Source organism: Anabas testudineus, chromosome 10 (assembly GCF_900324465.2).
Source record: "Anabas testudineus chromosome 10, fAnaTes1.2, whole genome shotgun sequence".
Classification (NCBI taxonomy): domain Eukaryota; kingdom Metazoa; phylum Chordata; class Actinopteri; order Anabantiformes; family Anabantidae; genus Anabas; species Anabas testudineus.
In genome coordinates, this window is record NC_046619.1 from 16,713,820 (window position 1) to 16,728,596 (window position 14,777).

Genomic DNA, 14,777 nt, shown 5'->3' on the forward strand with positions numbered 1-14,777 from the left:
TAGAGGCAACCTCTCCACTTAGGTGTCCTTATCAAAGGCTGGTCTCTTGAATATTTACATAAGTACCACAATGGTGATCCTTATTATTTCCATATAACTCCACTGCACTCATAAAGCTGGCTTACTGCACAAAGCTAACTTTAACAGCGTAGCACAATAATTTGATTGAAAACTATTTTTTGCAAACAATTTACTACTTGACCCACATTAGTTCACTAATGAATTAGTTTATCATCTTAATTGAGCACATGTCTGATAATCAATTAATCATTTAAAGCGATTCAACTCATCTTTATTCATATGGCACTTGGAGCATAGCACCGATGATCCAGAGTAAAGCACAGAGAGAGAAATAAAAGGAAGGACAAGCAAAAATCCAATAAAAGGATAAATCAAATCTTGACAGTGAGCACCGAGAGGGATAAAACAGGTCATTTACCATGAATATAATGCTAAATATTCTATGGTTTAAGTTTCTCAAAAGTAGAATGTTGCTCCTTTTGAATTTTTGTTCACTGAATATCTTTGGCACTGGTCTGCTGTATGAAGGAAACAAGCCATCTAAAGATACCACCCCTGGGAATGTGCTGTGCATTTTTACATGTACACTAAACTATTAGTCCCTAAATCCAACAGGACTCTGAGATTTGTAGGAAGCAGTCAGCAGGTGAAAACTTGAGTTGGAACCAAGCAGGGTGAAGTTGCTTTTAGCTACTATGCCGAACACAGACGGAACTAACTTCCTGATGATAGTCAACGTGCCTCAACTGTGGCCACCTTTATACCTAAATTGAAGACAATGGTGTTTTTCAGTGCCTGTGATTAATTGGTTTATCTACTGCACTTACTGCATGCATCTTCTCTGTTGATTTCAGGCCTATTTATTTATTTATTTATAACTTTGCTGCACTATATCTGTACTTTTCTTTATAAAGCACTCTGAATTGCTTCAGTTTTTAAAATGTGCAATGTAAAAAAAAAGTCACCTTTTCTTGTCTTAAATTAAATATTTGCGAGTGACTCCATGAGTATTTGCTCATTGCAACTATACCATGTCATCTATTAATTGCAATAGCCAAGTACTAAAATTCGATAAAGGTAGTATTTACACAAACATTAAATCATCTATTTATTTATAAGCAACATGAAAATTATTATTCCCATCTTATACAATTCACAATTTGTTCACAAATGCCAAAAGTTAATGTTTGTAATAACTTTATGTTGATGAAATTAATAAAGTAGAACCCATTAATGCACCCAGACAGTGTTCAGCACATAAACTAGATAAATCTTCCAGTGATTGGGTAGATATTGGATTCAATTACTAATTATTTAAACATAATCTCCCACCCAGCACAAATAGACTAAAATTAGCAGAGCTAATAAAATTATGATGACTAACACAATCTGCAGTAATTCACAAAATTTAAACAAGTACTGATGTTGTGAATCTGCCCATAGTCCTGCACGTGTACAGCAATCTAAATAACAATGGTCCGTCTACAGTGGTGTTGCTGCAGATTGACTGTCCTTCACTGCTGGAGAATCAATATCAACAAAATGTAAATAGGAAGTAAGAATTCAGTTTTCAATAAAAAATTGTATACTCAGTCTTTTTTTTTCCCCTCTTAGACTCAGACCATGACCCTCATTAAGATCACTTAGACTAACTATTAAACTTATAAATGACTATGGATTGAACCAAAACACACATATAAACAAACACACACTCACTGTACATATAATAAAGTTGCTAACACAAAAAGCAGAGCACAAAATAGGCTAGAAAGGCATAACCTCCTGGAGGAATCTCTAAAATTCAAGTCTCCTGTTTTTCTGTCATAAATTCTGCCATGATTGCTGCAATCAACTATTCAAAAACCTTCCTGAATGCTGTTCTAAATCACAGGCAGTACTTTTGACTATTACAGTGCTATTTCTTGCTCTTCTTACAGCTGTTATTTGATGTGGCGAGTAACACTTCAAGTGCACAAACTTCTAGCTCAGGACTAAGCAGAATGACTGATTTATGGATTAAGGTAAAAGAGGAGCAAAGTCACTGCAGGTGCCTTAAAAACTTGGTTTACAATGCAAAGCTGCTTAGTTAAAGTAGAATTAGCAGTCAGATTAAGTTGGTAAGTCAGCTAAAGTAGTCGTAAACAGAAGTCTATCAGAACAAATCGGTTGTTACAGTAAGCTTTCAGTCCACAAAAGGTATTTTAATGTTATAAACTGTGCCTCAGTGTAAACTTCCTGTGAGTTAGCTACCTCACGTTACTCTGAGAGATGCTAACGTTAATGCTAACTGCCGCTGACGGAAGTTAGCGCCGGTGAAGCGAAACAGGAAAGCAAAGAGGAAGAATAATAGTACCTGGCAACAGCTTGGCAACTTCTTGGTTTGTATGTTGCTGAAACGCTTATTAAAAGTCCACGCAAAAGTTGGGAGCTCGTTTCAGGTGACTGTGCAGAGTGGGTATCCAGGAAAGCCTCTGGTTAGCAACGAGACCTGTCAAACAATGGCGGAGCCAACTACGGCAAGCCGGAGGCCGACACGTGCTTTTTGTTGACGTTTTTGCGCGGCCCCCTATGGGTCAAACATGTGGGCTGGTTTATTTTCAGAGCAGGCGGCCACATCATTTAGACATATTAAAACATGTAAAACAGCCAAGAAGAAGAAGAATAGTTATTTACACTTATATAGGCTGAATGATGCAGTTTATAATGATGAAAGGTGCCTCATTCTTTAAAATTAGTGACAGTTCAAGAATTGTGGCAGCTGTTTTAGTTTTGGATGCTGTACTAAGGGATATTATTGTGTTAAGATGTGTTTAGAAACGTCAACATAGAAAATTCCAGATAGGATTTTAATAGACATATTTATTTATTGTGCATCATATTTCACACCACAAGCTTTGTCTTTAATTAATTACACAGAATATAATATTTTAACCTCAGCAGCTCATATCATTCTTTTTAGTCTCAACTGTAGCTGTTTTAAAAGACCCAGCAGACTAATTTTATATCCATCTGCTGCATCTATCAGAAGTCGTTATGATCTTTTACAACTGTCATTATTCTTCAGCAGTTATTTAAAAGTTCCCCATAAAATTCTCATTCAAATTGATGCAGGTCTATTATGTAGATGGGTTTTAGGAAATGTTGGATGAATTGTCCTTATAGGTGGAAGTCATTCACAGAAAGTCCAAAAGAAATATTTTAGTAAAATATTTAATGATTCTTAAGCATCTTTACAGGTCTGTATTTGCTCTTAATGTACAGTATACAGCTAAATGTACAGTGGTGACAGACATGAAGTACATTTACTCAAATACAACTTTGGCTAAATTTATTAGAGTATTCCCAATTCATATTACCTTGTACTTTTGTTGGATTTTGAATCATAATGGAGCATAATTAATCATAATTAGATCTCATTTTAAAATTCGTTCACACTCTTCAGTATTTATTTTGTTCCTGTGGAACCTTAGATTTGGGATTTCTAAGGCTTGGTTTGTCTGCCTCCTAATCTTTAACAACTAAAATAACTCAAAGCTGATTCCTCCCACTCTCTCATCACTTAAAGTACACTCTTGTTGAGCGATGACGGCGTCAGCTTGCCCTGCGTCCCCAAAATGTCTTGATTTAATCACCCGAAAGCTGAGAAATAAAAGACATGCCATTTTAAAATCTCTAGATTCAACAAGTTATGTCATTGTGTGTGTCATTTCACTTTGCTCTCAGTTGTATTCAATGCCATCTCCATGGCTTGTTGTTACTGTTCTGGTGGCTAAGCTCTTTCAGAGATGCTGGGACATGAACACAGCCCGTGATATCTAGTGAATTCTCATTACAAGGGGATTATCATATGTGCCAGCATGCATTCCACTCCCACATTATTAAGTGTTTTGGACCATTTACAGCCAATTACACCATTGCTAATGCTTTTTTTGTCGCCCACCATTCCCCCCAGGGTGATGATGATATTTAACATGTTGACAACTCAGTATAAATTTATCTTAGTCTCGGACTACCTGGAAATCACCTTGCTCTGCAGCAGACATCTGTTTCTTCTTTGTGACTGAACATCAGTACCTATTCCACCAGTCTATGTTGCATATGCTCCAGCTAGAAAGTGGTACAGGATAAATACTGATCTGAGAGATCCATTAATGTTTAATGAGCTGTTAATATTCCCAAATGAGCTATAATACCAGTTAACATGTCTCTCCCAGCTGGAAAGTTGTACTGTTACCTGGTTCACAGCAGGTTGCTTCAATTAGATGCCTACTACACATCCTCAGTTGCATAACACCAGCCTGGAGATCTTTAATGTGGCTACATTATGTGGATTTTTTATTTTATTTTATTTTTTTTGCTATTTTCAGCTACTCAAGCCAAACCTTTCTTCACAGGAGAAGTTAACTGTTGCCTCTGAGTACAGGAGGCAGCCCGCTAAGATTTTCCCGCTGGAAAATGCTCTTACTTTCTTAACTACAAATGTGGGGTATTATTACATGTCTGTCATAGTTTAGTTTAGTTTTTCTTTGGTCTGGAGGCATTTCTTGGTTCTCTGTCCCTTTTTGTGAAAGTGTGGGTGGCTGGATGGTTACTGCTGTGATTCCTCACAGTCGGGTTTTGCAACAGAATAACACAGAGTTAAAAATGCTCGACACGCGTTAGTTGATTTTTTGCTGAGTTTATATTTGCATGACCTTCCTTTTTGATTTATTACACTAATACTGAACCGTTCAGTAGAGACTGATACAGTATTTTGCTGACAGATATTAGGAATAATACCACTCTGACGTCTGTACAGTAAATTAAAAGCTACACCAGCAGCTAGTTAACTTTGCTAAGTAGGAACACAAGAAGCAGGAGGCGGGGTGGCACAATCCTACAGTCAGCAGCTCTAAAGTTTAACAAAATGTACAGAAACCTGTTTACACATTTACAAGTGGTTATGTTGCAGACTATTTCTTGGCTGAGTGACTTCTTGAAGTTTTGTCATTACTGTGAGGTTCCCAGGAGTCCAGTGGAAACTCCAGAAACTCACACAAGAATTAGTCTAAATAAAAGCACGCAATCGACTCTACACAGTGTGTAGACAGATTAATTATATGCAGCATTTTAAATAATGAGGTTTAAATGTGATCATGGGCAGATTTGGTTACATCTGAATGGAGCCAAGCTCTTTAGACCTGTTTACATTCTTTCTGCAAAGCCATTGCCAGCAGTAGCTTATATTCACTATAGAGACATGAGAGTGGTTTGGACCACTCATGTACAGTATTGCAAATAAGGATATTTAGCAAAATATTAAACAAAACCTGTAGCATATGTTCTTGTATATCAGTACATTTTATGACCAGCTGGAGGAAATTAGTCTGAAATGTCAGCTGTTTTAATTTTATGCAATTTTAACTCTATGTAACTTCTCTGGTTCAGTGAGATACTTTCCCACTCTCTCACTCAAGCTTCTACACTTTTCACACTTTTCATGTTTGGTCCATTTTCTTATCTTTTTTTTTTTAATAATGTAAAATAAGGCTATACTTTGTCAGAACTAGAGCAGGGCTGTCACTACAATATGCAAATCACAGCATGTATGTAAATATCTGCTGGAATACATGCACTGTTGTTTCTTAAAAAGTGTACACAAACTCAGCACAGTTATTTTTTTTTTTGTGTATGTGTGTGTGTCTCAGGGCTTTCATGGTGAAACATCCAAGAAGAAACATGAAGAAAAAGAGATTACTGCCACATTATAAGTCGCTGCTGACCAGAGAAAACATGTCATTTCTCATCAACAGTGTATGTGAGAACATTCAATATCAGCCCTCCTGCAGGCATCCAATCTCATTCCAAGCTGCTATCTGTGGTCCTTCCACCAGTCTGTTCAGCTTTTCTCATTAGATTCCTACTTTTATGCATCCCAAGTATTTTTGAAGTGCATAGTGTGTGGAATGATGCAATGCATTCAAGTGTCAATCCTGCACAAATCTCATCATGTCCAGTGTGATTCACACATGGAAAGTTCAGTATCCGAGCTGCAGGGAATAAAATAAAGCTTTCATTTGGTATTGCTTATGGTCATCACAACTTAAAAGTCAACAGGGCTGCTTTTCTGCGAACAGATTAGAGCGTGTTTACAAGCAATCAAATATTGTTTTAATCATTCATTGTGGTAAACCAGAGGAATAATGCCTTTTCTTGTCTTGAATAAGCACTGAAGTGCCTATAATGTCCTCTCTTCCAATGCATGATTTTACATGAGCATAGACAAAATGGACCCAATCAGGTGTTTCGAGCTGGGTGGTGATTGCTGAATTAAAACAGATGACTGTCTTTCACACTGGAGGGTCACATTCGCCGTTTCATCGAGTGTCACTGTATCTGATTGTGCCCTGATTGCCAGTGTTCAGATTGACAATGATTTCATGGCAAATGTAAGTCCTCTCTGGAGATATCACACTCTCTAAGCTCCTGCACTGTGACACTGAGGTAAAAAAAACCCCGGTAGACTCACCCTTAAATGTCGAGGGAACCCAAAACCCACAGTCCGCCATTTCAGTTTCCATTTGTATTGTGTTTACACGTTAAAGTATATGATAAGACAACAACTCTCAAAGGGAAAAGCAATAAGGAAACATCTGCCAGCAGAACCAAGTCTCCTGAAAATGACATTTCTATGGAACTAAACTGCAACTGTGATCACGTATTTGATGGAAACTTTATCACATGATAATTATGTTGTGATGCAACAGGTCTTGAATGAATAAAGGATCACATTTATTAAGGGAAAGCAAGCATTGAGGTATCAATGTATTTGTGACGTAATTTACGTTATCTTTGAACATATTGGCATTATGTTAACAGAAAGCCTAATAGGGTTGCACATTTAGGGATATAAAAACAGTATTTTTAAGAGAGCAGTTTTCTACCTTGAAGCTTTGGCAGGACATTAAAATTCTCAGCTTATTTTATAAAGTGTTATTACTGGAGAAATGAGTGTCCCATGACGTCTAACTGAAACTCTCGAGGCTCATTGTGATTGTCCAAATTAAATTCTGTTGTTAGAGACGGGCAAAAAGTAACCACTCAAAAATGTGAAAGTTTAATTCAAGCTGATTCCCAAAAAAGCAGGAACCGAGCAACCATGAAAAAGTTTGACTTGCCAATTAAAATTTTTTCCACCTCCTGTCCCTGAGGTATTGTCTGGTAAGAAGCCATCACAGACCAGCTGGGTTGGTAAACATGTGCTTTGTGGATTTCACACTAAATTGAATTTCAGCTTTTTTGAAGTTACTCTCTGTCCATCCACCGGTGCTGCCAATGTGCAAAGTTGCAGAGTCACATAGTTTTATCTTCTCTGTTATTTGAGTTTTTATTTTCACTGGCAATACATTTACATATGTATGTATATGTATTTGTATTATATATATTATTTTTTGCATCACTTCTGGGTGTAGAAACAAAACATAAACCTTTCTCTATTCTATTTCCAGATTAAATGAATAATTAACAGTACCCGCAACATTGTTTTTTTCAAAACATAATTTTTGTTCCCTATTTTTTTGATATACTGTATAAAAAACACTTGGACATACTTACTAATCATAAATATATTGTAAGTTTGAAAAAAAAATATTGAATTAATTGCTGTTTCTGATTTACACATTCTTTATAGGCATCACATTTCATTAATTCATCCAAGTAATCGTTACATTTTACTTGTGTTGTGTTGTTGTTCTGCATCTTCACATATTTATTTGAAAACCAAAAAACATCAAAGGCAATAACAATAGAAATCAATGTGACAAGAATTGCCTGAACTTTTCTAACTCCCTCTCAGTTTACAGTACATTTGAATCAGGACTTTGAAGAACAAAACAAAAGAAAACAATGCTACGTAAAGACCTAAGCCAGTTCATTACTCTATACTTGTATCAAAGAGAATATTTAAGACTATAACCCAGAGGTTCACGCTTGTTTTCCCATTAAAGCTTTTCACATATTTCACAGTTATACAGTCTCAGTGTATTCTGCTCTACTTTGCTCTATAGATTTGACACACTGGAAGAAGAGCAGCTGTTCCCGTGGGTGATTTGAAACCAGTTAGGTAATTTACCATCCAGACTGGAATCATTTTCAAGTGACCAGTCACATCATTAGTATCACTTGTAATTTGGCTTATTGCATAATTAGGTAATTACACAGTGTATCAAGACAGATAAACACTTGTCTTTGAATTTGTTATGAAGTGCCTTTCACTTTAGCCAAATAATGACACAATTGAGGATCAAAAAAGGTTGAATGCTATTAAAGACTATTGAAGACCCATGATTGTTGCACTAAGTGCAAAGCAGATATTATAGTGTGTAGCTGTGTAATTTTGTTTTAGACTCTTCCTTCAAATCTGAATAAATCAACAAATCATGCAGCAGATGTATCTCACCAGTCACCTTCACTACATTTCACACACACCAAAGTATAGACTTTCACTGGTCTTTTCTTTGCAGCAACTCGACCATGAAGGCCAGATTCATGCAGTCTCCTACGAATAGATGATGTGTCTGCCTCTTTGAACTCTGGGAAGCATTGATGTGGGCTCTAATCTGAGGTGCCGTTAATTGGCGTTTTCTGAGGCTGGTAACTCTAATGAACTTATCCTCTGCAGGAGAGGTAACTTATCATCTGCCTTTCTTGGGGTAGTCCTCATGAGAGCCAAGTCTCAGGTTTAGTTTAGAAAAACACTGACATGCAGTATGTGTAACTAGCCTGAAAATAACATGAGAGAAGCTAATGTAGCATTACTGTACAGCTAATGTGTCTACATTCAACAAGCTTCAAACTCTTTTTTTGGAAAGGAAGTCGTTTTAAGAACTATTGTATAGAGCCAAATCACAACAGAAGTCCTCTCAAGGCACGTTACAGTGTTTAAGGTTTAACCTTAAAATATAACTCTATACAGAATTATATAAAAAAACCAACAACCCCATCTGAGCAGCACCAGGTGACAGTGGAGAGGAAAAACTCCAGCAACAACAACCTATGCAGCCTCCACATTCATCTTCAAATGGGCTCATGAGGAGCCAGGTCAGTGGGGCCAGTAACTGCTCCCTGGACATATACAGCTCCAGGGCCGAGGATCCCTGCAGAGGAGACCACACAGATGCACATGTAGTAGACTTCAATGAAGGACTCAGTGTGATGAACCATCTCAGTTTAATACGTACATGCCGGCATGGAGAAAACACCACAATCATGTAAATGTCTTCTGCCTACCTCTCTCTAACCCTCATACTTATACTGTACTTCACAAGGCCCCCTCCACAAAACATTCCTAAGGAATAAGTATATGTGTACCATAAAGAAAACATAAATTCTTCTACACATAGGCTGACTGTTTATACCATAAATTCCCACTACAGGTCTGTGTTTTTCACTCGTGACCTTGTGACCCAGAACTTATCTCCTACCCATGTCCTATCTGTGAACCCTTGTCCTGTTTAGTATCTCTTACCTTCTTTCATACTGAAGTTGCTCTTTTCTCCTACAGAGTGCATTAGAAGGACTATATGTACTGTGCAAGATGCAAATAATACAGTCAGATACAGCAACACTGTAAAATTAGAAACTCCGTTTCATAAAAGTCCCAGAACATAGAAAGACGAATCCAACGGGGTCCTTAAGCAGTGTGACAAATTGTGGATAATGTGCTGACGCCAAGCACAGGAATATAAGAATATGAGAGCAGGGAGATTTTCGAGATGAAACTTCCACAAATGCCTGAGAGATAAGTCTTTGATGAGGACCCTAAAGCTGAGAGCTCACACCTAGACAAAAACATGACAGATCATTACCTATGCAGCCTCCGCATTCATCTGCAAATGGGCTCATGAGGAGGGTTGACTTTGAAGAGATTTGTGGTATTAGTGGTGTATTATGGTTTAAATTGGTGAAATATTGAGGATCATACAAATCTGTGAAACTGAATCTAGTACTATAGCTACATATTTCCTCAGTTTTTATACTAGAGGTCATGTAGAGACAGCTGCTGTTGTGAAGCCTGCGGCAGCATCTAAAATATAACAATGGGAAATTATTCCTTCTTCATTGGCTTCCTGAAGGTGTTTCTCAAGAGGTTCTGTGTCAGAGAATGATTATGAATGAGTATCTCTAAACTTTAACAAAATGTTGAGGTGATTACAGGTTATATAAAACTTTTCAATGTCACTGTACTTTTTATATTTAAGTTCTTATTTATTTGTGTGTGTGTGTGTGTGTGTGTGTGTGTGTGTGTGTGTGTGTGTGTGTGAATCCCACTATTTAAAAACTTGACAGACAAACAACAAAAAGTGTTAATTCTTCTCTTTGTCTTTAAAATTCGGCACTGTGACAAAGTCTCCATAATTCCACACCCACTACACATCATTCCTAACACTTTCAGATAGTTTTGAACTGCTTCCCGGGGCCACATCAGCTCTGTGAGCAAGCAACACCCCAACAACAAATAATTGTTACTGAAAAATCAGCCACTGGGAGATTTGCCATACAGGTTGGTGCTGCGATTGAACAATTCCTCTCACAAATCACTTTGAGAAATGTGTTCATTCCTGACAGACAGGACAAATCAGTTTAGAGCCAGCCACATCACACTCTCTATTGGATATCTGTGAAGAACAAAAGATATTGGTAAATTCATTTTCTGGGGCTCTACTTGTTTTATAGTATGGCACCCTCCGTGCACAAACATTTTCAGCTTTCATAGTACAATATTGTGCTGCCAAGTACACTATGTTCTAAACGAATCTGCACATTGTTCACTGATGACGTATTTTATTTGTTTTCATACAGTTCTGGCTCTTGCAAGACAACATCTGCCACGTGCAATTGATGCAGGATACATATTTTTTTATGATTATGGTTTTGTCTTAATTCAGGGGCAGCATCCTTCAAATTTCACAGCATTGCGACGACACTGTGCCATTTTGAAGTCCTTCAAATGAGGCAGAGAAAGGCAAGCTCACAAAATGGTTGGCATTTGGCAACCTTGCTGAAGTTCTAAACTTTCAACTCATATCCATCTGATATATCTGATAATTTAGGCTTGTTGTTCCAGTAATTTTTGCAGGGAGCTGTATCTGATTATGATCCAGTCATATTGAAATCAGGCTTACTGGCAGAAATAAAATGCAGTTGCTTGGTTTTTTTTATTTAACTGATAAAAAAGTACAGATGATAAATTCATCTTTTTTTCTCCACTTTATTTTAAAAGTAATTATGAAAATCACTCCCTGTGCAAAACGAGAATATAATCCAACACTGTAAGACTGAACCAACAATCTTACAATCATTGCCCCTGGATTACAGATAAACCCTTCCCTCATTTACTAAGCCCTGTGATGATATACTGCTTCTACATATCAATACAATGGGGGACAACTTTCTTATTCTCTCTTACCATGCACATTTCCCATGTAGCTAAGACAGGGACTGGATATGATCTGACACAGTAAAGGCTTTTACCTGAGCATGCTGGACCGCTTACACTTCTTCTTTAATGTACAAATACAGCTGCTGTGCTCTGCTTTTTGATTCTGTAGTTGAAGCACACCTCATGCAGTAGATTAAAACTTTGAGGAGAGGATCAGCAAACTTGAATGTTGTTCGTATGCAGCTCTTCAGAGAAATTAATGCTGCTTACTTATGCGTGATGGAGAGGCTTTAGGTGGTACAGAAAACACACACAGCACAGTTATTATAGATAATAGTACTGTGGAGCTGAATACACTGGCAGTGGTTATGCATCTCATTTCTAAAATAGTAGATACATTATGCCTGGATGCAGGAATAGTAACCTATAAGACTGTGTAATATTAACTTTGCAATTGTAGATATAATACCACAGGATATTAAATATATCAGTATGGAACAAAGAGTTTTACACTTTGGGAAATGATGTCTTTGTTTTCTTACCAAGAGTCAGATAAGCTACAACAGTCATTTCTGTACGACAAGTATGAAGCTATAGTTGCAGCTGGTTCTCTAGCTTAGCACACAGCCTGGCTTTAACTATATATTTCTATCTCCTATATTTATGGATTGGGCTCCACCTCTAGCCATCAATCAAATTATATATTTAGAAAATATATATATATCACAAGGAAAATGATATTTAGCTCAACATACCTTAACAGGAGCCTCTTTCAGAAAGTTTACAGCATTGGCCACTAGAAGAGCCTCTAAATCATTTCATGAAGCATTTCACTTTAGCACTTTTAGTTTTTACACTTTCATTGTTGTTTGGGTGCATGATAACAACAAGAACCTTCATATCCTAGTGAGCTTTTCTTACCCTCTGACAGACTCAGACACTGTGTATTCCCCATGTTTTCAGTCCTCTGCTAAACTTAGGAGACCAGCTGCTACCTGTAATTTAATATTTACTGTACAGACATGAAAGTGGTACCAATATGCTCTTCTAACTCTGACAAAGGCTGTAGATCTAAATGTGACAACTCCATGTGAAAAAGACAGCTTGGCTCCTGGACTTAAAGAAAATAATGTGAGCTTTGTGCACTTTGGAGCTTCATGTTTATCTAATACTGCATGTTACTCTACTTCATAACAAGAAGAGGGATCTGAGGAGGTTCAGACACCTGGTTAGGACGACCTTTGAGTACCTCCCTCTGGATGTGTTTCAGACACAGATTAATAGGAGGAGACCAGCCAGGAAGCAGACAGGGGGCACACTGGTACTTGCAAGAGGGGTTACTGTACGTATCCATTTGAGGTCCCCTGGGGATGATGAAGGGAGGATGGGGTGGCAATGGAGGCCTGAACTCTCCCTGCTGCAAATACAATCCTGACAGGGATAATAAGTACCTAGATAGAATGATAGAAAGTGAATTGGTTGTTGTTGTTGTTCAGAAATGTTTTCGCTGTTTTATTGGCTTTCTGTTTGAAATGATTACTTGTACACTGTAGTTGAGAGAGAGAGCCCTGTACATCTCACAAAATGACATAATAAAAGCTCAAACTACTGCATATCCCCAGGAATTAGCACATAGTTCAGTCACAACATCTCAACAAAAAGTGAATATCATGAGCTTAAAGGCTTACAATACTATAAACTGCATTTGTGTGAACCATGAAAAGACCAAAATCAACAATGTCGTCTCCCCTCTGTTGCTCACACCCAAGCCAATTCATTCTCACTGGAAATTTAAATCTTTAAAAATGGTCATTAAAGTGGTGTTTTGCCTTAAAAGAAATTTCCCTGAAAACAACTGAGTGCTGACAGAAACAGAACAATGTTGAAAGCATCCAAATAAATAATGTTTGTGGCTCACAGATGTGTTTTCAGTAGTTTTTGGACAAATACTCAAGTCTATTAACAGGAGTCTATAAACTATCTGACTTAACAGTGAAGCTCATTATGTGATGTTTCCTCTGGAAAAGTATTCAAACTGTATTTGGACAAAATGTAATGGTACAGTTTGTTATTTTTGAAGGTGAATGTTTCTGTATGTCTTAGTCAAAGTTATTGATGTAGGTTATTTTCATAGTGCCTATTTCTATATTTGCTTCTTCGCTGTTTCATTTTTCCTCCAGGTTTATACCAGGCTAGGTTCAGAGATTTATCATAGCTGCCCGGAGACCAGCAACATTTCCACTGCCTTAGGCTGTATACACAAACTCAGCCCTACAGTCAGCATCTAAATAGTGAAGAATTTAGGCCCATTTATTACCCATCCTGATAAAAATAGTTTTTGTTCTTGACAGTGAGGGTTTGGTAGTATTCCCAATTACCAATAACACTGTGTTGACCCTCAAGCGCATCGACAAGATGAGAAAAGATGTAGATGTGAGGTGGTTCCGTTCTCTTCAATCAATACGCTTTTTATAGGCTGCGCTTGTCTGTCAGAGGACGAGCAGTACAGTATCTTTACTCTCTGCAAAACATTACTGACACAGGCTGAATCATGACATGGTATCTGTAGATCAGAGCACAGGCAGTAGTTTCATCGCTGAAATATGTTCACAGATTTATAGCACAGGTTCCCAATGCTGCAACTTCAACATCCTGTTTGATATTCTAACCTCTGACCTATGTCAGATTGAATATTGGTCTGTGACAGCCTTATTCTCATTAATGCACCTCAGTATTGGAGGGTGAAACCTGTCGTATGAGCTATGAGCACCTTATTCTAATTGGTATCCCACTGGTTATTATGGATGCTTTTCGAATGGGTGATGGAGCTTTGACTGACTAATTGCCTGGATGGTAGAGCTCTGAACCTGGTGAGCCGGACAAAGGACTCAAGTGAATCCAAGTAAATGATTGTGCGTCAGACTGACAGTAGAAATCTCAAACTATTACAGAATTTAAAATTATTCCACTGAATGGAAACATATAGTCAGAATCGGCCATTTTTATTTACTGTGACAGAGTAGACCAGGCGTTTAAAACTCAGACACAAAACCCAATGTCGGTAAGTTTAGAGTTGGTGAAAATGTTTTTTGTAGAGGATGTGTGGTGCAGAATTACCTAATGTTAGAAAACATATCAAAAGCTAATTTTGAAATAGATATAATGATAAAATAGGAGCTTAAAGAAGTCACTCACAAACTTATATAAAAGATGAAGTCAATAAAAAGCAAACAACCAGCCTTTACTGTAATAATAGATCTGCTCAAGACTAGAACTAGACTTTACAGCAGTAGCAGAAGGAGAGCATCTGAAGAAGATAAACTATAAACCATGGAGC

At 37.4% G+C, this 14,777-nt stretch overlaps 1 protein-coding gene across 2 annotated transcripts in view; it reads right to left on the bottom strand.

Annotated features, from left to right (window-relative positions):
* Positions 1-2,508, bottom strand: part of enox2 (ecto-NOX disulfide-thiol exchanger 2) — a 146,131-nt gene extending 143,623 nt beyond the window's left edge. For both annotated transcript variants that reach the window (XM_026358274.1, XM_026358272.1), the window contains exon 1: positions 2,375-2,508. The gene's annotated coding sequence lies outside the window, so the exon portion shown is untranslated. The remainder of the gene's footprint in view (positions 1-2,374) is intronic.
* Positions 2,509-14,777: the final 12,269 nt, after the last annotated feature.